At 45.3% G+C, this 23,059-nt stretch overlaps 1 protein-coding gene across 6 annotated transcripts in view; it reads left to right on the top strand.

Moving 5' to 3' along the window:
- The window catches only part of GRAMD1A (GRAM domain containing 1A), a 1,703,145-nt gene that overhangs the window by 86,906 nt on the left and 1,593,180 nt on the right, over positions 1–23,059 (top strand). The gene's annotated exons all lie outside the window — the stretch shown is intronic.

The raw sequence follows: 23,059 nt of genomic DNA, 5'->3' as shown, positions 1-23,059 counted from the left end.
ACTGAATGGTGTGCCGTTATAGTAGGAGCCTTAATGACTATTCACTTGGACTACCGTAATGCAGTCCTCTGGGATGCTTCAGACCCATAGAGTAGTGGAGATAAACGATTTTCGGTCTTGGGATCCAGGATTCATAATAAATTACTACATTCTGTTCATGACAGCACATATGTTTCTAGAGTCATGCCACAAGAGGGATTCCAGAACAGATGGATGGCGAATGTAAGGGATGGTTGGAAGAGGAGATGGAGAGAAGCTGGGCTAATTTACGGGTATCTTTGTGTATATACTATCTAAATAAATAATACTGTTGCAACCCCCTTCTCGTGTCCACCTACTAGCATTGTGTCCATGTACTAGAATTTCGGCTTTAGAAAATGAGGCAGAGGATGTGGACAGTCTGAAGACTGTGGTCCATATTAACCGTGTACCACTTGTGATGATGGTTGACTCCGGAGCGGAATACACTCTCATTCCGGAGGTGAAATGGAAACTTTTTGGACCCAGGTATTTACAGGAAGTAGACATCAATCCAAGAGCCTATGGAGGAGTGAAAGTGTACCGTGTCGGCAGTTTCAGAGTTTCCTCACGCTTCAAACAAAGAGAGGCTATAGGGCAGATTTTTACATGTTGAAAAAGGGAGCTTCTCCGCTTCTGATTTGGGTGCATCAGAAGATGCTGAAGGTCAGACTGGATCCAAATGCAGATGAGTCGGTATTTGCGGTGGAGGGTGGAGGCCTCAGAAAGAAACGTCCAAAAGGTACAGCGTGAAGTATTCAAGGATGAGATAGGTTGTTTGAAGGGTTTCAAGCACTGCATAATGCTTCAACAGGGTTGCGGACGAGTAGCTCAGAAGCTATGCAATATTCCACTGTCCATGAGAGATGAAGTAAGATTGGAATTGAACAAACTGGAAGAGCAAGTGATCATAGAGAGCATTGATGCCTCAGAGGGGGTATTACCTTTTGTAGTGGTAAGAAATAGTTCAGGGAAGATCAGAATCTGTGTTTACTTGAGAGAACTCAAGAAATGTCTGTTCCCAGAGAGGCATCCTATATCCAATATTTAAGAATTGACATTGACGATGGGCCTGTAAAAACTGTTTTTGGCACTTGGCACACCACCAAGTTAAATTACATAAAGAATAAAGAATCCAAGCATCTTACTGCGATGATATTGCCAGAGGGATTATTTCAAAACCGCACAATGCCATTTGGTCTCATCTCTGCGGCATCAGTATTCCCAGATGACATTTGGTTTATGCAGAAAACATGACAGGAGGATGGAAAGAGTGCTAATAAACAGCATGATGTTGGGATGACTCTGAGCAAAGAGAAATCAAAGATCAACAGCAATGCAATTGAATATCTAGGCCATGTGATATCAAGGGAAGGAATTTAATCAAACACGGATCTAATGATAGAAAACATGGCCACACCAAGTTGCACAAATCAGGTTAGGACCTTTTTAGGTATGGCAGAGTACTACTCAAAATTCATTTGAGGATTTGCAGACCACATTGTTGCTTTGAGATTAGCGATGAAGATCGGCTTGAAATTTGCTTGGAATGACGGTTGTGAGTTTCATTACATAAAGAAAGCGTTGGCAAGAGCACCAATGTTGCAAAACTACAAGAGAGGAAGATGGACAGTGATGAGGGTCATTAAGGAATTATGAAGACTGAATGCAAAAAAAGGAATATCTATTGGTGGCCAGTGTGTGACACACAAATCGAGAGGATCGTAAGGAACTGTATCCTTTGTACTAATAGCGACAACGTTTGTGTGAGTGAGAAACATCTAATGGCCTTCATGGACACACAGTAAAGACTGTGGGTGAAAGTGGAAATTGATGTGGTTTTTCTTGCTAGTGAGATGGGCAGAGCCTTTAATGACACCACATGTTACGTCTGTAAGAGTGATTGAACTCTTGGAAGAGAAATTTAATCAGGAGCGTTACCCTTTTGTGATTCTTACAGATAATGGATGGCAATTCAAGGTGAGAGAAATGGGGGAGTATTTTAAGGAGAGGGCTGTTATGCATAAGACTATGCTATATATCGTCGCCAAACCAATGGGTTTGTGAAAAGATTTACTAGGGTGATCAAAGAAGCCATTAGATGGGTGTGGTCCAACAGGAAGGACTGGAAGGATGCTGTGAAGAAGACAGTAGTAGTTCAGAGATTCTCACCGCACAGCACAACTGCGGTTTCCGCTTTTGAGCACAGCAGGGGAGAAAGGCCAGTAATAAACAAGTTGGATGGGTGATATGACCAGCATGGCAGTGGCACTGGAAGATGTAAGAGGGAATATCAGAGAAAGGCAGTTGAAAAACAAGGTACTGTGTGATAAGAGATGCTTTAAAAAGCTCATATGCCTGCATGTGGGGGACTGGGTCAGGATCCGATTGACTGCCATGTTGAGGGGTGGCGGATATCAATGGTCAAAGCCGATCAGGGTGATAGAATTGTTTTAATTTGCGGTGAGGATGGAGGATGGGGGAGTATGGAATTTAGAGTGATTGTAGTGAGGGAGAGGCATGGTGAGATGTTGTGTGGTAGGAATTATGTGAGTGTGAGTGGAGGAGATGATGGTGAGTTTTCCTTGCCAAATGAAACAGATATGTCACAGTCAACGTCGAGGTGCGGAGGAAGATATTGAAGGCCGAGATATCTGGCAGACTATACTCAACCATGAGAAGTTCGGAAAAGAGTCCTGGTCAAGGAAAGGGGATGTGTGGTATCGTGCCATCATCCAGATGGCATACCACGAGAGGGATTCCAGAATGGAGGGCAGGCGAATGTGAGGGACAGCTGGAAGAGGACACAGATAAACAGGGCTCGTTTACGGGCATCTTTATGTATATACTATCTAAATAAATAATACTGTTACAACCCCCGTCTCGTGTCCGTGTACTGGCAGTAGCAGGACACTACAGTATGGGTTCCAGCAAAGTTAAGGTCAGCTAGCAGAGTCCATTGATTTCATAAAGGCCATATATACCTTTTCCAAGTGACTGACCCACTGAGAGAAATAAATGAAAAACAATAGAGATCACCTCCTTCTATTGCCTATTCCACTAACTTGGCTGTCAACCTGGGCCATCCACAACCCTTTGAAACGTGTTGAACCTTGCTGCCTCCCTGCTGCAATACTTTTTTGGCACACTTCTACCACTGAAGGCAACACTTTCAAATAGATGGCATTTTCTTTTCTTAAAAACTAGGGCCTTTTGGTGTTGGACGACAACATATGAAAACATGTTTTTCTTTGTTTTAATTTCAGCGCACACAAACTGACATGCATACATGATTGCTAAATATAAACACACACATAAAAGCACACAAACTGACCTTGCACATCAACCCATGCTCCATGGGATTACTGCAGATGCGAGACACAGCAATGCGGCCATACTGCTTTATGTTTTGTAATAACACGTTTAAATAGAACTAAGGTACCTTAAATACAATGTTGTGACTATACCAGGCGTAGGATGCCACTAACGGGGTATTTTAGGCTGCAGTTGAGATAGACTGGCAGGGCTGAGTGGCTTTGCCAATGCTTGCCTATTTCACTGACGCCACAGAACGACGGGAGTCCGTGTACTGATTCGCCATGCTGGGAGGCATTCGTGAGACATTGCCTACTGATCTTTGAACTTGCCTGCCCTAGGTCCAGATGGAATTACTGCCTCCATGGAAACTATCTCGAGAACTAATATGCACATAATCAGTCAGCCATGCTCAAAATACCCCCATAGCAACCTGGAGCCCTGCATGACAACACCTCCCGGAGCACCAACTACTGATTGGGTATAACCGCAAGGCGGCCTAGCCTGCCTGTGGGCTCTCTCGCCGGGCAAGGAGGGACATTGAAAGGAATTCTCAGAAATTCGGCGACCAGAAAGCGACCTCCGGAAAAAGACAGACATATAGTACTGAGAGGGATAAGAGTGACGTGAGAAAAAGGTCAGTGACGCGGCCCGTGCTGAGGAGAAGCCACGGGTGACGAGGAAGAGGCGTGCATTGGGGTCAGAGGCCTGGAGGTGGAGAGACATATTGTGGTTCACGAGACCTCTGAGAGGGGTGACACGTGGCGACTGATTGCTTTAATAGGATAGTTTCAACACATACATAGCAGATTTAAACAGGGAGGATGGGCGGGGCGAAGTCTGGAAAGAGAGAAATAAAATAGTCCAAACCACAGCCTGAGAAAGACAAGAATGTAATGAGAAGCATCACTCAAGTAAACTGCAGAGTCTACCGCTTGCAGATGCTGGCACCCTGTGACATGAGGCATCGCCCCCAGCAGCTATGAGCGTGAGGCCAGGGAAGGATGAAGCGTTAGCTTGTAAGCAGAGGGGGGAGCGTCATTGCATACAAACAGTGCTGGAAATATAGAAACAAAATGGCTGGGGGAACCCTCTCCTCCTTGGAGGGACGCACGCAACACATATCTCTCCAAAGAACCCAATCCTGGTGATTTGCATAAAAGCAAAGAGCATTACGGAAACATAAGAATGCCCACAATTTTACATTTTAAATATGGCTTATCAATAAGAAACCGTTTTGAGCGAATAATGTAAGAAAACTCTACGGTTTTGATTGATCAAAATACTCACCATAACAAAAAAAGTCTGTAAATTGCAGGACTTAGATACTAGTTTTAATAGCTGCAGCAAGCATGTGAGGGTTTGACTGTTTCTGTCTTCAGTCTGCGGAATCTTCCGAAACCCTTTTGCTTGATGAAGCTTGAATTGCTCTCGCATGCAATAATTAGGCGTCACAAGGAGGGACTCCCTGAGGTCCCCCTTGATACCCATGTGGTCTCTCTTGCTACCCCTAACAAAACCCTTTATTCTATTTTTTTAATTAAAAAAAATTGAAGCTCTGGCTGGCTTTCTTCTTTAGGCCTCTTAAAACAAAACGGGGGTTCCACAAGTGTAACACTTTGAGCGGTGACCGAAAATAAGAAAGAATAGGAATAACAAATAATTTGTCTTTCTGGAATTCTGTACAATAATTGCTAGACTCATTAAAGGTTTATTTTAGGCACATTTCAGTGCGTGAGTCACTGATTTAGTCTGTTCTTAAACACCTCATATTCACAATGCAGACAAAACCTTCCTAAAAGCATTTAGAGTAGAATGAGCATCCATTTCAGAATATGTATTTTGCTTTTCTCAAGTTGCAGCTAAAGCATATTTATTTCTGCTGTTATCTCTGTTAAAATCATCACAAGACATTCCATCTCAGTGTCCTTGGTCACTTGACAAAATCCTTGTGCCTAAAAAGCTTGTGTAGAGTGTAGAAATTTTGACCATATCCCATAAAATGGCCCTTGATTTCATTGTCCCACAATCAATGCTTTGGTGTAATGTGTCTATCTTTCCTATCTCCCTGGCATGCTGTTCTGGATGTTTTTTTGGATGTATGAGGTAACGGGTGGCAAGAGTATGGGATGCCGTGTGAATACGCTGCTTTCCCTGGGCTACTCTAAATTCTTTAATACACAGTTATGAACCCTTCCAATGGTATGTATTTTGCCAACCTCTGAAGCCTGAAAAACTAGATCCACACAGGCTTGTCATGTGGCCAACTTTGCACCAGACATGCAGATGAACTGGGCTGCTGTTAAATCTCAGTTACCAGTTTAATGGTATCCACTACAGAGTGTAATTTGCTTTCTGACTTTGAGAACATTCAGACATATAATTGCTCATTTTACTAGAGCCGGTAAGCTACTTATATCTGGTAAAATAGCACAGTGGTTTGAGCACCTGCTGCGATGTGTGTGTGTGTGTGTGTGTGATCTGCAGGTTGCAGGTTTGAATCCTGGCAAGGCCAACTCCGCCTTTCATCTTTCTGAGGTTGATAAATAAATGAGTACCAACACAGGTTGGGTGATATTGTATGTATATTTGTTCTAAATAAAGTGCTTAAGCGTAAGTGCTATATAATAACCCATCATTATCATATGTCCTTGAAAGTCTGCTTGCATTCACAGTAATTTGGTAATATGGGCCTATGCACACTGATATTAATGATACATATGGTGATCCATTCTTGTATGAAATGTGTATCATTTCAGTGATATGGTAACCATATTATAGTGGCCTTAGGAACAATGCTATGTGATGCCACTTCCTGTTTTGTCAAGGGGTTAAAGGTCGTGTTCCATCATGTCCCATTATGTCACTTCGGGTGGTGTCAAATTACATCACTTCCTGTGATGTTACCAGAGGTCAAGGGTCATGTGATGTCACTTCCGCTACCCCTGACATTTTTGTGAAATGACATCCCTGGTCACAAGAGATTTCGCTGGGAGTGGCCTATGCTAACCCTGGGCAGTTCTCTGGCAAGGAGTATCGCTTTAGCCCATTTCCTGCACAGCTAACAATCGCCATTGACACGTGGCACGTGACCAGCACGAAATCACTGATCACTGCAGTGGACAGCGTTTTCTGCAATTAAGCAGGGCTCCACAATGGGCATTATGTCCGAAGCAGGCTAGTTAAATAAACACAAGCAAACGGGCACCATAGAGACAGCTGTGCACTGTGTAACACTAGTGTGTTATCAGCAGGGCTCAAGTTTGCAGAACTTGCTTGGGTTGGCAAAACAGTATTGGAACAATGGAGTTGTTTTCCCCCGACAAGTACAGGAATGTCATATCCTTTAGTTCCCACCCACTTCGACCTCTGATCACAGCAGATGCTGCACATCCAGACACAGACTGCCCTACAGCGCAATATGCAAGTCTAACACCACTCACCCTGGCAGACAGTGTTAGGTGGCTTTGGGGGACAATTTGTACCATTTTTATTACATGATGCATTGAAACCTGAAATTTTGTTGACCCATGTTTCTGACCCATTGTGCTTTTAAATGTTACCATTCAAACTGTTACAGAATTCAAAGGAAGGTCATGTCAAGCGGAACACCACAGTCAGTTAATCAGTATTAAACAGATTTAGAATGAACGGCTGGAGGAAAGCAACATCAGAGCAAAAATAGAAACATGTATTCAATATAACAATATTTATTAGTCTCAAGTGAATAAAAACATATTCAATCTGCAAATGCAACCCCTAATTCATGTCGAGCTTTCATGATTGAAATAAAGCACAGATGCATAAAGTGCTAATGCATGGCCCACGCGGACCCGATATCTGGTCAAACGTGGGGGACGGGAGCCGAGAGGACAGAAATTCCACCAAATGAAGGGAATCACGTCGGGGAAGGCTGGCACTGCCAGTGCCGCTGCAGATGGAACTTCTCAAACAAGCATGAATGATAAGCAATCAATTATTCGTGATCTCAAGTGTAGCTAAAACAGCGTAAGAGCTAAACATCATATCAAAGTGAGGTGCAGTAAATCTCAAATGATCTTTCTCCGGCAAGCATAGATAACACCCGGTCAGTTGCTCATGATCTCAAATATAGTTAAGCAAACAAAAACTATTCGTCATGTCAAAATGAGGTGCAATTAGTCAACTTCAGAGTTCCAGGGACAACCATTTTAAAGACACAAAGTGGCGACCCAATAGAACTTTTGATTCAAGATGGTAGTTTCGATGGAATTATGCCTCTAACTGGAAACCAGCTGATGCCCGTCTTCTTCAGGACAAGGCACTCCAACGTACTAAAAGCCACAAGACTCATGTAGAGCAAGGCCCAATCTGCATATTTGCAGCTCATTTCTAAAACCAGCCAGGTTCGTAATTATTATTACACAATTAGAAATGAATAGTGTTAAAATTCATAAGAAAAAAACAAAAAAGGGAGAAAAAAGAAGAGAGCACAAAAATATGTTAACACCACTCAAAAAAGAGACTAACTCACAGAAGGTTCATAAACAAAATGTAGTAAAATATATAGTGGTGGGGAGAACAAAAAAGACCATGTTCTCAACCTGATTGTGAAACTTTGTCATGCAATTACTTCCAAGGTAGAATCCAAGCCACTGCAAACAGACCTGAACAAATCAGTCTGGGGAAACAAAAACCAAGTCAAGAAATGAACTGGGGTAAGGCCCCCTAATTCAAAGTGTGAAACAAGTCAATTGCTGCCCAAGAGGCGTGGGCCTCAAGAGGCCTAAGCAGGAAAGAAGAGAGATAGAGACAGTGTGGGGCTCACCTGTCTAAGTCCCTCTTGCTCAACTACCATGAAGATAAGGGCATTTCCGCCGCGAACAAATGCCATACAGATGTAACAAACTGTAAATTCAAAAGTACTGCATATTAATCCGGTGCAAAGGCATGGTCAGGCCTACCGCTCTCTATCTAAACCAATTGTGCACAGAATAGCAATATAAAACCAAGACCTAAGTGCGGCAAGTCACTATGAATATCGAAACAAGCCGTGGGTTCAATGAATGAATCACTTAAGGACGGCACTATGCTGCTGGGCTCTAAATTACCTGAATTGGCCGCCACTCGACTTAACAGCCGAACCATAAGGGCCGTACTTAACTTTATTTGACAAATCAAATGCTTCTTGAATACATGGATATATTTAGCCACGTAATGCCCAACTTATTTGTGAATCGTAAGTACTTGGTGGCAGCGATGAGCAGCAAATTCGATCCTGGCGGTAAGAGAAACTGAACACCACAGGATCAGGCTGACATTCAAATAGCCCTAAAAAAGTGCTGACGTAAGGATGTAAAACATCCAGGGGCGTGGCCTGTGACTGGACGAAACAAGACTGAAGGACGCAATGGCCCAGCATTGCCATGGCAACCAAAACGCTTCGGCCATACTAGGTCAAAAGTAGAAAGGCCCGTCCTGCACAGAAGGTGTATTCATTGTTTAAAGTGATACCAATTGTAAATAAAGGCACCATGGTCTGCAGAAGAAACCCCGACCATGCTGCCGGGCGCAAAAATCCATCACGGATGGAAATGGCAAGAAAAGTTTTGCCAAATACTAACTCTGGCTGTAGTAAAGGATAGGAAAAAATAAAAAAAACAATAAAATGGTGATGCAAGTACTGGCGCTAGCCATAAAGGGGAAATAGCAAGAATAAGCAATGATAAAATGCAGCTCTCCGAAAAGACCCACAGTAAATATGGAAGGAACAATGGGTAGCGTGCCACTGAATGGAACAAACTACTAAAACACCTTGTGTCCTTGAAGGATAATGAAGCCATGATTGAAAGTAGGTGGCTAGGAATATGGTACTGGAGAGTGGCGTGCCACAGAATAGGACAAAACTACTAAAGCACCTTAGATCCTCAGTGGATAATGAGGCCATGATAAAAGATAAAAATATTATACCGGAGAGTATATTCCATGTGCGCCAATGGTCATATCAGGAGCATGAGAACCATTCTTCCTGAAGATTGAGTCCCATATGGTAACTCTGTGTATTGTAGATCCTCCATTGTTCGTGCTGCAATAGTCTGTTAGCAGTGGAGTAAGAATCAATGCCTTTGACAAGTTCAAGTGCCCACCATCTTAAGTCCTCGCAACTATGATTACTTTCAATGCAGTGGGAGACCAAAGGTGATGTATGATTTTTGGTCCTAATCTTTGACTTGTGTTTCATAATTCTGGATTTAACTGGCCTAGATGTTTTGCCTATGTATGATTTAGAGCATGGGCAGGTGATGACATGAATCACGTTCTTGGAGTTGCAGGTCGTCTGGTCTTTAAGAGTCCAAAGTCTCTTATTGATGGTGACCGTACTGCACGCTGCAGTGGACTCACATGGCAACAGTAGCCGCATGGAACATGTCTGCAGATCTTTTTAGAGCCCCAAAGGCCCGAAATAGTGATGTGCCCTTGTTTCACTTGTGCTCTGTCAGCTTGTGATAACCAATTTTTCCGGTTTTTGCCTTTTTTAAAAGCATACATATGGGGTTCCAATGTGGGATTATTCAATTGCAACAGTGGCCAGTGTTTGCCAATGGCTTTTTTGACGGCGTGATGGTATGTGCTAAAGGTCATAGCACATAGAAGACGTGAATTCAGTACATTCTATTTAGGATTTTTTGTCAATAGGATATCACGATGTTAGTTCCTAGCCCTCTTACGAGATTGTCTCAGGACCTGGTGCGGATACCCTCTATTGCGTTATCTGCTCTGTATTATGTCTGCTTGGATGGAAAAGTCCTCCATGTCTGTGCAGTTCCGTCTGGCTCTCAGAAATTGGCCATAGGGGATACTAACATGTAAAGACTGGGGGTGAAAACTATCACAATGGAGAATGGTGTTCCTATCTGTTGCCTTACGATAAAGTACTATGACAACATGGCCCTCTTTAGCTTTGACTAGAAGATCCAAAAAAGGTATAGACTGCTTGTTGCCTGCCATGGTGAACCGTAGATGGACACTCAAGGCATTGATCATGTCGGAAATTCCTCATGGTTGCCTTTGGTTTTATCCCAAATGATGATAATATCGTCTATATACCTTTTATAGAAGATGATGCTTAAAAGGGGTTGGAATCATCCAAGATAAAGGTTTTTTCAAAAGACCACATATAGACGGTAGCATACTATGGGACAAAAGCTGCACTCATGGCGGTGCCTTTGATCTGTAAGAAAAAGGATTCCTTGAAATGGAAGTAGTTCTTGGTCAATGCTATTTCTAGGAGTTTGATGAGGAATTCACTGGGGATAAACTGAGGGTAATACCTTGAATCTAAGAATGCTTTCATAATGGGAAGAAACTCCAACTGCGGGATGTTAGAATACAAAGATTTGACATCCAATATAATAAGCAAGTTGGTAGCAGGATTAAATGGGAGGCATTCAAGATGTAAAATAGCATCCGTTGTATCGGCTAAATAAGTAGCTGTGGAGGCCGCAAGAGGCTTGAGGAAAAAGTCCAAAAATTGGGCCATGGAAAAAATGGAGCCGCAGAGATGGACAATCGGCCTGGCCGGTGGGTTGCAGCTGTCCTTGTGCACTTTGGGCAAGATATGTATGAGTGAAGTCCTGGAGCCCTTAATGTTAAGGAACAGGAATTCCTTCTCACTTAATATGCCTATGTCGCGGGCCCTTTTGGCTAGTGCCAGAATTTCTTTCCTGATACTATCAGTGGGATCGCCCCTAAATTGGAGGTAAAAGGAAGAGTTCTCTAGCTGTCTCATCACCTTTTTGTCATAGTAGTCCGAATCACACACTACTACACCCCCTTGCTTATCGGCTTGTTTAATGATTATGGAACTGTCTTCCTTCAAGTTACGCAGACAGTCCCATTCTCTCTTGGAAAAATTGTAGGACCTTTTATGTTTTTGTTCCATGGGAGATGAAAAAATGGAATTAAAGTCTCTCAAGACTGCCCGTTCAAAGATGACTGTCTCCTTCGAGATCATTTGGGCTGAGGGTGTAAATACGGACTTAGGTTTGAAAGGTGTGTTACCATAAAGATTAGAGTCTGTTGCCAGTGAAAAGTCCAGACTTGTGGCCTTCGAATCTGGCACACCAATATGTTGTTTCCGTGGCCTGTTTTTTTTCTCTCCAATTTGAGACTGTGCACAGAATTTTGAAACCTTTTTTTCTATTGCTATTTATAAATATATAAAGTACTAAACATGAATTGACAAGGGACAGTAACCAGCGCCAGACAAAGTGCAGTGGTGCATGTGGACAGCAGTGGTGCTATGTGAAATGTAAAGAGTCAGCAAGGGGCATCATGAGCAAGGCCTGGCACCAGCTAAAATGTGTCAGGTCCACGCAGTTGGTGCAATGCCCCGACACACACAGAAGAGATACAGGTAGGCAGCCAACCAGACGCAGATGACATACATATATTGCCATCCGATATCCAGGATACAAAATGATAAATAGTAATATGGTAATATGGTTTGTCAGGTTCTCAATTCGTGGGTCAGCTATTGAGAAAATATACATGCATGCCTCCCTATGGTGCCAGGTGTTGGCATCCTCTAACTAAATAGGGACCTGATAGTTCGAGGTACCACCTCCTCATGTCAGGTACTACTATCAAATGCCCAGATACTTGTCCCATGTGCCTGCTATTACTATGAGATATCCATCGTCGCAAGCATTAACATCTTATACATAGACACTAGCACTCCATGCTGTGTAGTGCCATCACAGGCCCAGGTAATCCACTCCAACGCAAGGTATTGGCACCATATGCAAATGTGCTGGCAACCGGTGCTTGGGCTCTTGCTAGGCATTGTAATCCTATGCCCAGGTTCACTTTCCATTTTCCATCCAATGACATTTTAAGAAAGGCATATCAGATATTGCCACTAAATTTTACTTTTGTTAGTTATTGCCATAATATTCATGGATTTTACCACCGCCTGCCACGTTTTACTATTGTATTCACAGGTGCTCACACCACATTCCAGACGGTTTGATTACATGCCCAGGTAATTCTATAAAGCAAGGCATTTTTATCTATACTTTGATACCGAGCATACATGGTACTGGCATAATATGCCAAGGTACTCACATTGTTTGCCAGTTATTGTTATTGTTTGGCGTGGTCCTTTCCCAGTATTCCAGGTAGCACCATCATATTTACATATACGTTTGCCAGTTATTGGAATAATAATATTCCAAGGGTTTCTTACCATATGCCAATTAGTGATTTCCTATGCCCATGCCCTCCACACGAATGCCAGGTATTGTTGTAATCTGTTCCTATTGTTGTGATTTGCTGTCATATGCTCAGGTACTTGCACCATACGCCAATTGTGCACATACACGCCAAGGCACTTCACTCTAATGCCAGTTAAATCCCTCATATGGCACGGTATTTATGCCACCAACCGTGTAAGTACTCATACCATATGGCTGCTCCATGTGGCTGCTAGTGCCAACAAAGCAATGATTCTCTTACCTATTCATAGGTGATGTCATCAAATGGGCAGACACTGCCCACACACACACACACACCCACCCCAATAAGGGAATGTGACTGCTTGATGAGTACTGGGGCACCACGGCATGGCACTGCTCGCAAGTGTGTGGGGGCATCCCTCATTGGTCACCTACCAGATGGACACATAGGGACTTCACCCTACCACATTGCGTATTGGTGAGGCTCATGTAACCTTCATTGCTTAGGTAGCTTATCCTTGCTCATTTAAGCTATTTAGCAGGAGAATAAGGCAGACCAAGAGACAATAAAAGGTGCCCACAAGAAAGAATGCATGAAACTAGCTTGATTGTTAAGTAAACATATATTAACAAATGCACTTCCCCTTCCACCACTCCACTTTGGGAAAATCAGAGAAAGCATGCTACAAACTAATTTTTAACATGCAGAGAGCATATATTCCATGGGTGAGGGAGATTGCTGGTTCCTGCTTGTGGGGACAGTGCAACGCAGTGTAACATTAGCCCACTCTCTGATCCTGGGGACAAAGCATGTTAGTGTGACAGTGATTTATCTCTGTTTTCTTGATGCCTTTGCCCACAGGATATGCTAGTTTATAAACCATGTTCATGCTGGCTGTGTCCATACTTGTCCATGCATGCTACACAAATATATACTAGTATCACAATATAAGGCCTCCCAGCCTGCAAAATATGCCATGGCAAAGAAAGTATACCCAGACTGGCTATACCAAGATAGGCTAGTGTACCAAACTGTCACACTTATTTTCACTTTTACCCTTGATGCAAAGTGCAAAAATGGTATGTCTGTCTATTCTATCTATCTATCTATCTATCTATCTATCTATCTATCTATCTATCTATCTATCTATCTATCTATCTATCTATATTTTTTCTTATATGGCACCACTAACCAAAAGGCCTCAGGGCGCTCTAAAAAAAACAAAGGGCCTCATTACGAGGCTTGTGCTGATAGAATGAAGGGGGGCGATACGGGACGTCCCCCTTCATTCCGTCAGGGCTGATTACGAGGTTCCCTTTGCGGGACCCGGATCAGACGTCTGGTAAAACCAGACGTCTTTTCCGGGTCAGGCGAGGGGAAGAGGGAGGTAACAACGGTAGACTTGTGATGTGCCCGTTGTTACCTCCCTCCCCATTCCCATTGAGCCCTATTGTCATGAACTTCAGAACACGCCCCTTTTGGACCTCCTGGTCCTTGTCTCAATGGGGCTTGCATTCTCTAATACTCCCAACATGGTCGCCCAGTGCTAAGACCCTTTCTCGGTCCATGCGCTGGACGTAACATACTCTATTTATAGACCACACCTTCCGCGGCTCCGCGCGTCTCAATGCTATTGCAAGTAGCCATCAGACGTGTGATCCGTAGCTTGCGGTATTCTTTCTCTGTCCTTGTGCTCCTACCCGCTCCTTACCCCTTCCTTTCTGTCTGTTTCCTGGACTTGTGTGCTAGTTCCACTCATCCTAGATCCTTGGATTCGTGGATTCTGCGTTCCCGGAACTGAACGCACCTTGGAGTCGGAAGAAACTCGAGCAGCCTTAGTTAAAACCAGGACCGTCCGTAAGAAGACAGCGACCAAGGACTCCATCAAAGAACGGACCCAGGTGAGAAGGGGGAACTCCTTGTCAGTTGGAGACGCCACCCGACCGAACTTGATAACGGCATGAAGGCCACCGTTCAGGACCTGATGCGAGGCATGCAGGAACTTTCAACCGAGTTTCAAAACCTAAAGGCGGAAAACGCTGCACTCAAACAATTGGTCCTATCCCGGGAGACTGCCACTACAGAAGGGGTCCTGTTGGGCGGCATTGTTGACAAATATGATGGTTCGGCAAAAACCCTTTGCGGATTCCTGGATTCTTGCCTGGTCCACTTTACGTTTAAGCCCTATTACTTTTTTCGACTCCCAGGGCTAAGGTGGGTTTCATTATATCCCACCTTTCCGGCAATGCTTTGACCTGGGCTACACCCCTCGTTAACTCCTGCGATGCCCTCCTGGATGATTATGAGGGGTTCATACAGGCCCTTAAAAACATGTTTGACCATCCTGAGCAGGTCTATAGTGCCGAGGAATGTTTGTTAGACTTTCAACAGGGCACCCAGGATATGCTCACTTATGTGACCCGATTTAAACAATTGGCCAAGGAGCCGATTGGTCCTCTGAGGCGAGTTTCACCCTGTTCAGGAGAGGACTGAACGATGAGATAAAGGATTAGCTGGCCAGAGTGGCTCGACCAAACTCATTCCAGGCATTAATGGACCTAGCCATGCAAATAGACTTCTGCATCCAGGAAAGGAAGGCTGAAAAGAAGAAGTCCAGGGGAAATTCATCCAAGATGTCCTGTGAAAGCACAGTCAGAACGGACACAAACCCAAGCTCAGTCACAGAACTAGAACCCATGCAGATTGGAGCCTTCCGTGGAGCCATATCACCGCAAGAAAGGTTGAGAAGGATCCATACGGGCTTGTGTATGTATTGTGCTTCGGACAAACATTTGGTTAGGGAATGTCCTCTAGCACCTCCTCGGCGTTCGGGAAATGCCAGCTCCCGATCCTAGATGGAGCAGAGCTTCGGGAGAGAGATGTTTGCTCCACATCAATTCCATCCTTGAACTCTCCTGGACAAAACAAACTGGTCATTCTCCAGGCATTTCTATCACCCTCCAAGAACAAGACCTATTCTATTTTGGCTCTGTTGGACTGCAGAGCTATGGGGATTTTCATTGATCAAGAGTGGGTTGCCAGTCACCAAATACCTTACGAGGCATGAAGTACCACGCTGTAACGCTCACCTGATTCCCGTAGAGGCGCCGGTCTTGACTGGGCGTATACCGTATCTTCAAAGGTGATGTGTAACACACGGCTGGCTCTTTGGGCTGGACCTCTGTGCACTGTATGTCTGACTCGAAGGGTAAGATGTCTGCAGATAGAAAATATGGGATTAAGGAACTGGGTTATTGAATGTCTCTCTCTTCTTCCCTTTCTCTTCTCCTGTAGAACCCCAAAGGTTAACGCTCTCACCTTAGGTAAGTGAACGCCGTGCTCTCCATCTGCCTTGGGGCAGGGTGCTGTAACCAGTTTCTTCACTGGATAAGGGGAGCAGGCCTCTTGACTTCAGAGGACTGCTGTCCGTCGTTTACTGCACGAACGGTAAGTTTCGAGTAAGTCTAATGTCTTTAAAGTCTTTAGTAATGATGTTTCTTGTTTTGCAGGGTTCCGGCGATGGCGGATGACGGGCTGAAGTGAGTTGAAGATGGAGCCCGTGTGATAAATAGAAGCGCCTGGAAGCACGTAAGTAAGCGCTTGTTGCCTGCTTCACGATGCGCTCTAACTGTCTTTTTATTTTGCAGGTACAAGTTCGGAGCGGCTGCAGGGTGCCGGAATACCCACTGGGTTAGATGTGGAAAGGAGTAATGGCACGTGAGTTTTAAAGTTCCCCAATGTCTTTAAACGCACCTTGTTTTGTCTTTCAGATGCGGGATGCAGCGCGAAGGCCTCCGGAGCGTGCAAAGAGTTGGTAAGCTTTTGTCTTTCAGATGCCGGAATGCAGTGTGAAGACCTCCGGAGCGCACGAAGAGTAGGTAAGCCTTTGTCTTTCAGATGCCGGAATGCAGCGCGAGGCGTTGGTGACAGCCGATGGACCAGGTAAGTGAAGAGCTGTCACTGAAGACCGTAATGCTAACCTGTTCTTTCTTGTCTTTATAGGTGTTGCTGAAGACTGGATTCAGGATGGTAAGCCTTTTTCCTTAGGCCCAGGATCAGATGCAGAAGACACGATGAGCGTTCTGCTGCAGAGGGTGCAGAATAACGCAAAGCAAGATTCATCCATCGGGTGTGGTTTAAATAGCCTCCTGTAGTGCTTAGGTGTCTCCTTCCACAGCCACGCCTAGGTAAGAAAAGAGTTCCTGCTTTCCAGAAGAGTTCCAGTGTTCTGAATCTAGGGAGTGGCTCCTGCCCCACCCAACAGGAAAAGTAGTTCCAAACAGAAGAGGATCAGAGGCTCAACTGGCAGGCAAGTAAGCAGCATGGTCTGCTGCAGGTAAGTCCACCCAAGCATTATGAGCCCGGCGCTTCCAGCGCTGGGACTGGGCATATTTATGAGCCTGGTGCCACTGGCGCCAGGACTGGGTCCAAAAGGTCCCAATTGGGACTGGTTGGCACTCGGAACCTGGGTTATGGATCTGCTTGCAAGGGAGTTGGGAAAACCCTGACCTTTTGGAAGCAGAGATCATGACAGTACCCCCCCTCAAGGCCCCTCCCAAACCGGGGTTCTCCGGGGGTTTTGGCTTGTCAGGAAATGTTCGGTGAAATCTTTTGATTAGGCAAGGAGCGTGGACATATTCAGCAGGTTCCCAGGATCTCTCTTGGGGGCCATAGCCTTTCCAGTCAATTAGGTAAAATAGTTTAGATTTGGAGATCTTGGAGTCCAGAATGCTTTTGACTTCAAACTCGAGTTCTCCATCAACTAGGATAGGTTTTGGAGATTTAGTTAGTCGGGTTTGAGGTTGCACGGGTTTTAATAGAGAGACGTGGAAGACCGGATGTATCTTCATGTGCAGGGGCAAGTCCAACTTGACCGCTACTGGGTTTACTATGGTAGTGATGGAATAGGGACCAAGGTATCTTGGGTTGAATGTGCGTGGCCCTTTTAGAGGTAGATATTTGGTGGATAACCAGACTTGATCCCCTACTTGATATTGAGGGGCTTCCTTCCGATGTTGATCTGCTCCTTTCTTGTATTGTTCTTTAGCCCTTTGAAGGTGAGAAACAGCTTCCTTAAAGGCTTGGGTGATTGTAGAATGCAGGTAGTCTACTGCTGGTGTTTCAAGATCTTGAAGGGGATCCAACTCCGAGGTTCGAGGGTGACTGCCGTACAAAAGAAAAAACGGGGTTTTCCCAGTTCCCGAATGGACAGAGTTATTGTAGGCATATTCGGCTATCCAAAGGATGTCTTTCTGTCACAACTCAGAGGTTGTTTTCTGGTCGTTGCAGATAATCCTTCCCCTAGGGAAGCTCCTTTCACTCAAGGAACCTTGGGTCTTTATGGTGATGTGCCAAAGACATCCCTCCCAAGAGCTCAGCCTACAGGGATCAATACACCTGCCAGGCCGGGGGCTTGAGCGAAAAGGCCGGAGCAGAATCGTCAGAGCTAGAGGGACAAAGAACAATACAGTTGTTCAGGAAATGCCGCCAAGTTGTGCCGGAGAATAAACAGCCAACACCGCCCACAATTACCCACTCTTACCTGCTCCGTAGGATCTAAATACCAGTAACCTACTAGTATCGACATGCAGAAAACAGAGAGGATGAAGGGGTGAAGGGAAGGTGTGCCAGTATCCTAGGAACACCACGGTGAAAGCAGCAGGGCGTTCCAAGAAATGTTCAAAGTAATCCAGTGTCAATGCAGCAGCACGTCCCAAAAAGATTCAAAGCAATCCAAAGTGTAAACAGCAGAGTGTCCCAAAAAGGTTCGAAGCAATCCAAAGTGTAAACAGCAGAGCGTCCCAAAAAGTTCGAAGCAATCCAAAGTGTAAACAGCAGAGCGTCCCAAAAAGGTTCAAAGCAACAGGAGTGGGCAAGGAAAGAAATGAAAAGATCAGGGAAGCTAGCGTTCGCCTCACGCTATTTCCCTTACGGAAATGTTCGGGTTATCGGGTCACCAAAACTTAAGGATTTAGAAGTGGGAGGTCAATAATGGGTAAGCCGGGTTCATTTAATCCAAGGGGAACAATCGAAGGAGGCAGGCGTCGGGAGGCAGACAAGGACAAGGCAAAGACAATAACTTGATTCAAACGCCAGGTAGTCAAGGATTCAAACGGGTATCCGGGAACAGAGCTCGTAACTAACAGCAGTTTAGGAGCACTCGATTTCCGGATAGATGGGAGTTAAATGTAGTTCCCAACAAATGAAAACACAGCAACGTCATGCGTGTATCTCACGTGGCTATAATAGCAAGAGTTGTGGGAGTTGTAGTTTCAAGGAGTTTTACGTGCCGGATAGCGCTCAGACAATCGCCAAGGCAGTTTCCAATTTAGCCGAGACGTGACAGTACCCCTCCACAAAGAGCGCTCTCTCCTGAGTCTTCGCAAGCGTTGAGACCAAAAGGCACGTAACAAACGGGGTGCGTTCAAATTAGAGGCCGGTTCCCAGGACCTGTCCTCTGGACCATACCCCTTCCAATCAATCAGGTAAAACCGAACCCCACGACATAGGCGAGTGTCCATGATGGCACGCACCTCATACTCCCCATGGACGTTAACTGGGGTGGGGACAGCAGGTAACCGTGTGCCAGGTACAAAAGGGCGAAGCAAGGAGACATGGAATACCGGGTGCACCCGCCAATGAGATGGAATCTCTAGACAAACAGTGACATGGTTAAGGCACCGTAGAATCGTATAAGGACCCAGGTAACATGGCAACAGTTTCCTTTTACCCTTAATGGCCAGATGTTTTGAAGAGAGCCATACACGGTCACCACAAGAATACGAAGGAGCCGGTGCGCGTCGCTTGTCAGCCTGCATTTTGGTACGACGTTGCGCAGTTTGTAAATGGGATAACACTGATTTACGGATGGCAAGTAAGGAATCCTTCACGGCATTAGCTGCGGGAAACTGCTTTAAAGAAGGCATGAAAAGCGGCAGAGTCCTTGGGTGCAGACCATACAAAGCATAACATGGAGAGCAGCCAATTGATGAATGTATAGAATTATTATAGGCAAATTCTGCTGCACCTAGTAGCGAGAACCAGTTAGACTGATGTTGCAGACACAGACAGCGAAGAAACTGTTCCATAGTGCCATTGGTACGTTCAGTCTGGCCATCCGTCTGAGGACGGTACGCCGAGGACAAGCGGGCATCGATACCCAAAGAGGAAGTAAGGGAGCGCCAAAAGCGCGAGGTAAATTGAGACCCCCGGTCAGAAATCAGAACCGTAGGAAGTCCAAAAAAACGTACCACATGGTCAAAAAACAGACTCGCTAACATAGAAGCAGTAGGTATTCCCGAGCACGGTATAAATCGTGCCATTTTGGTGAAAACATCCACAACCACAAGAATGGTGGACATGCCCCCGATACAAGGGAGTTCCACCACAAAATCAAGGGTGACTGTATGCCACGGATACGGGGGTAATGGCATGCTCATTAGAAGACCTACTGGTTTGCCCGGTTGTCTTTTGCACTGTGTACATACGGCACACTTGGAGACATATTGTTCGGTGTCCTTCTTCATACCAGGCCACCAGCACCATCGGTGGAGAAGATCATAGGTTTTAGCCCGACCAGGGTGAGCTGCCAACGGGAGATCATGGGACCATTCGAGAGCTTTTCGCCGAGTTTGATTATCAGGCAGGTATAGTAAGCCTTTGACATATGGAAGACCGGTGATGAGTTTGGCGTCCAACTCCTTAAGAATAGGAGCATGATCCTTAGCCCATCTTCTTAACCCATCTAGGATGGACGGAGAAACCGAACAAACACACACTACAGTCCCTGAGGACAGTACTGGGGTTGACTGTTTCATAGTTTCCATATCTGTACCAATACGTGACAATGCGTCCGCCTTTCCATGTAACGGACCGGGGCGATATGTCACCGTGAAATCAAACATGGTAAAAAACAAATGCCACCGTATTTGCCTAGCATTGGTGCATTTCACATGGGACAATGCTTGGAGATTCCGATGATCCGTATACACAGTAATGGGATGCTTAGCACCTAATAGATGATGTCTCCACTCATTAAATGCCACCTTAATCGCCAGTAATTCTCTCTCCATGATCGTATAATTACGTTCGGCTGGCGTAAGTTTCCGAGAATGGAAAGCCACCGGATGTAGTCGATGGGTAGCTGGACAAATTTGCGACAGGATGGCCCCCACGGCAATTGCAGAGGCATCGGCTTCCACGATAAATGGAAGGGCCGGATTAGGGTGCTGCAAGACGGGAGCGGTGGTAAAAGCCTCCTTCAATTTGTGAAATGCAGATTGCGCTTGTTCATCCCAAAGGAAAGGGACGTTCGGACTAGTCAACCGAGTTAGTGGCGCAACTATTTCGGAAAAGGAAGCGATGAAGCGTCTGTAGAAGTTAGAAAAACCCAAGAATGATTGGAGGGCTTTTACTGAAGTCGGGACAGGCCAATCCAGTACTGCCCGGACCTTGGAGGTGCACATAAGCACTCCCTTTTGCGATATTTGAAATCCCAGGAACTCTACAGACGATGCATGGAACACACACTTCTCCAGTTTTGCAAAGAGGGAGTGCTCTCTTAGAAGGAGTAGGACAGAGCGTACATGTTGTATGTGCTGAGATAAGGATTCTGAATATATCAGGATGTCGTCCAAATATATTACGACATAACAATCCAACAAGTCCCTGAAAATATCATTAACAAAGTGTTGGAACGTCGCTGGGGCATTGCAAAGCCCGAAGGGCATTACACAATACTCATAAAGCCCGAATTTCGTCTTGAATGCGGTTTTCCATTCATCCCCCTTACGTATCCTCACCAATTTGTATGCTCCCCGTAAGTCCAACTTGGTGAAGACGGTAGAGGAGGTCATTTTATCAAGGAGCTCCGCGATAAGTGGCAGTGGATACTGGTTTTTTATCGTGACATTATTGAGGGCACGATAATCCACACATGGGCATAAATCCCCTTCCTTTTTAGGTACGAAGAATATCGGGGAGGCCGCTGGTGAACGGGATGGACGTATGTGTCCCAAGCGCAAAGCATTGTCCACATAGTCTCGCAGGTGTTCTTCTTCCTTTTGAGTAAGTGAGTAGATACGACCATGTGGAATGACTGCCCCAGGTATGAGATCAATGGGGCAGTCATAGTCTCTGTGTGGAGGCAGTTTTTCTGACAAGCCTTTATCGAACACATCCGAGTACTCTCGGTATTCCAATGGAAGTACAGGGACCGGGATAGAGGATAAGGCACTGATGGAAGGAACACTAGTCACCAAGGCCAGGCAAGGAGAGAAGACTGTTGCCTCGTGAGACCCAAGGCATTTCTGTATGCAAAAAGAGGAAGAGAACCACACGGTTTGTTCAACCCAATCGATTACAGGATTATGGGTTTGCAGCCAAGACAGACCCAGAATTATACCGAACTGGGGGGACGTAATAAGGTCAAATGTGATAGATTCTGAATGACCTTGTAAGGTGGACATTTGTAGTGAAGTCGTTTGCTCCGTAACTTGTCCGGATATCAAACGGGAACCGTCTACAGCATGTATGTCCTCAGGTCGTATTTTGGGAATTATGGGTAGTCCGTAATGTTCGGCCAACCTAGAATCCATATAATTCCCACTAGCCCCTGAGTCTATCATTACAGGCTTGGAAAAAGATTTGATGCCAGGGGCCTTGAAACACATAGCAAGATACACATGTGAAGACGAAAAACACTCATCCGAGCCCGGGTACATTTGACTCATCCTAAAGGCCCGGTTTACGGACGAGTCCTGGCGTTTCCCGCCGGTTTGGCGGGTCTTTTAGGACATAACCGAATATAGTGTCCTGACTGGCCACAATAGAAACATAGGTTATTCAGTACCCGTTTCTCTCGTTCAGCCTTGGACAATGGACCCCTGACGGCCCCAATTTGCATGGGTTCGGCTTTGCCTTGAGAAACAGGAGTAGTGCCATCTGATCGGGAAGAGGTACGAATATCAGGATACCGACGTTCGCCCCGTCTTTGCCGAATCCGAGCATCAACTTGAAGAACCAGGTCGAGTAACTCGGGAAAACCAGGTGGAAGGGCGGGCACCAGTGATAAGGCATCTTTTAGATCATCCGACAAACCTTTGTAGAAAACAGCCGCTTTCTTCTGTTCTGGCCACGTGGTCTCAGCCGCCAACTGGTTGAAACGAGCCAGGTAGGTCAAGAGATCCGTCTTGCTTTGATTAATAGCCAAAAATTCCAAATCCGAGGTTTGTGCTTTATATCGCATATCAAAAACGCTGTTCATGGATTGAATTAGCATATCGAAATCATAAAGAGTCGGATCATTAGCTTCCAGCAAAGGATTAGCCCATGCTGCGGCAGTGCCACCTAGATAGGAGAGAACGAAGGCCGCCTTAGTGGTAGCGTCTGGGAACGCCAAGGGACGACAACGAAAGTGAAGGCGACATTGATTCACGAAAGTCCGATACGCCTTGGGATCCCCCAAAAAGCGTTCGGGTGGGGCCAAAGGAAAGGGCCCAGGAAGGACAAC

This window comes from Ambystoma mexicanum, chromosome 1p, assembly GCF_040938575.1.
Source record: "Ambystoma mexicanum isolate Mex_15411 chromosome 1p, UKY_AmexF1_1, whole genome shotgun sequence".
Classification (NCBI taxonomy): Eukaryota; Metazoa; Chordata; class Amphibia; order Caudata; family Ambystomatidae; genus Ambystoma; species Ambystoma mexicanum.
The sequence above is the reverse complement of the archived record's forward strand: the minus strand, read 5'-3'. Positions and strand labels throughout refer to the sequence as shown.